Below are 2,240 nucleotides of genomic sequence, written 5' to 3'. Positions count from 1 at the left end.
CTCGCAGACATCTGAACACTTTCGCACTATTCCATGGATTGCACTCGACGCAGGCAGTTGGGGCACACTAATTCCGTCCCCAGGGTAGGGTGGGGGGGGGGGGGGGCGGTTACAGTGTGGCGGCAGGAAGGGCATCCGGCCACCCCTTAACCATTAACATGCCAAATCCGATTAACGATGGCTGACCCTGCGTAACTGTGGGACAAGGCTCTAGCGATAGGTAGGATAAGACAATATTTCTCTTCACTAGTAACGATACAGGATAGGAATGGTCGGTGTTGTTCGTTAGCCAATTGATGATGAGAAAGCAGAGATGCACATATGGCCACCCACTTATTTTTGTGGTTTTGGCTTAGAGTATACGGTACCCATACACCAAGTTTTTGAACCTTCTCCATTGCATGAAAACGTCACCAGATGGTGGAGTGATCATAGTTCATCGCATCTGTCAGTTGTACAGTATACTGATAGGGATCATTGTGGATTAATGCGTTTAAATGGCCTTCATCAACCACGAAGATTTTCCTGAACATGGGGAGTTACTAATGTCAAAACGATCCTCCTTAAAACAAGAAAACCATTTTCTTGCCATACTCTGTCCAGTGGCATTATCTCCATACACGGCGCAAATATTTCTGGCTGCCTCCGCTGCTGTCACTCCTCTTAACTCTGACAGGAGAGTATAACGGAAATGTTCCGATTCCTCCACTTCGCACTCCATTTTCTAGCGTCCACAGCTCCACTCACTATCTCCAAACGACAAAATGACGATATGTAAACTCATATAGCAACTGTGAACTACAAATAAAACACTGACAATCGATAAACAAACTCATAGCAACCAGAATACCAACGAGCAAAACAAAAACGCTATGAACTTATGCGCCAACATAATGCATGAAATAAGCACTAGCCTGAGACCCTTAAATAAAGCTCAATTGTGCTCTCCATTATTACTATTATGATACAGTTTATAACTCATAATTGTTAGTGTAATGACCATAATTATGTTTATGCAAGTATAATCTTAATTACCATAATTTATTATACAAAACCCGCCCTTCACCACTCATGTAGTACGTTCCCATTTGTCCGCCACTATTAGCTAATGGCCAACGGCTTTGCCGCAGTGGTAACACCGGTTCCCGTCAGATCACCCAAGTTAAGCGCTGTCGGGCTGGGATAGCACTTGGATGGGTGACCATACGGTCTGCCGAGCGCTGTTCGCAAGCGGGATGCCCTCAGCCCTTGTGAGGCAACCTGAGGAACTACTTGATTGAGAAGTAGCGGCTCCGGTCTCAGAAACTGACATACGGCCGGGAGAGCGGTGTGCTGACCACATGCTCCTCCATATCCACATCCAGTGACGCCTGTGGGCTGAGGATGACACGGAAGCCGGTCGGTACCGTTGGGCCTTCATGGCCTGTTCGGCAGGATTTTTTAGTTTTATTAGCTAATAGGCCGCAGTTCACCATCAGAACTCTTCAAGGTAACCAGCACCAGGAGACAGACCTAGCATGTGTGCTTTCTACATCTTTCTACAACAACAGCACAAGCTGAAATTTCAAGCAATGCTAGCGATTTTGTTTTCCCAATTTGCAGCAGAGTATTGTACCCAACTGGCATTTTTTGCAGGTCTTAACAGCCATAATTTATGATCCAAAATAGCACCCTCCTCTTCCCCACTCACGTAATGGGGGCCTTTTGTTGCAGCTTACAGTTTTTGTGCAGTTTGTTACAATTCCATCGATGTTATCTCACTTTTCTAGAGGACACACGTAAATGTGAGGCTGCAATGTTTAACTACCGTCAAAGTGCGTAACTTCCAAGTACACCAATGCAACTGATTACAGTTTTCTCCCAGTACTCCAAACATGCACGTAAATGCAGGACTGTATACAGTTAGCAATTATTACCACAGTGCATGCCTTGCAAGCACTCCAATGTATCAGACACTGTTTACAGATACGCATGAATTTGTTGCTAATTTAGCGATTTTTCTCTCAAGAAGACAGGACTTAAAATGTTAAACAGTTAGCATAGTTTCATATTTAAACAAATACAGAGATATCGCACGTTAAAAAAGAAACATGATGTGATATTTCAACAAATACGCCGATTATGGGGAAAGTCAGAAACACAGGAATCAGTCGCAATCCCATTGTTTTTTTTATTATTCTTGCATATCCAGATTTCAGCTACAAGTAGCCACCTTCAGTGCATTTTGAGTCAGTTATAAT

General features: G+C 43.8%; 1 pseudogene; it reads left to right on the top strand.

The window, feature by feature from the left end:
* Window positions 1–1,111: 1,111 nt before the first annotated feature.
* LOC124803917 lies at window positions 1,112–1,229 on the top strand (annotated as a pseudogene).
* The last annotated feature ends 1,011 nt before the right edge of the window (window positions 1,230–2,240 follow it).

The sequence above is a fragment of the Schistocerca piceifrons genome, chromosome 6 (genome assembly GCF_021461385.2).
Source record: "Schistocerca piceifrons isolate TAMUIC-IGC-003096 chromosome 6, iqSchPice1.1, whole genome shotgun sequence".
Classification (NCBI taxonomy): domain Eukaryota; kingdom Metazoa; phylum Arthropoda; class Insecta; order Orthoptera; family Acrididae; genus Schistocerca; species Schistocerca piceifrons.
This window is presented reverse-complemented; position numbering and strand designations above follow the sequence as displayed.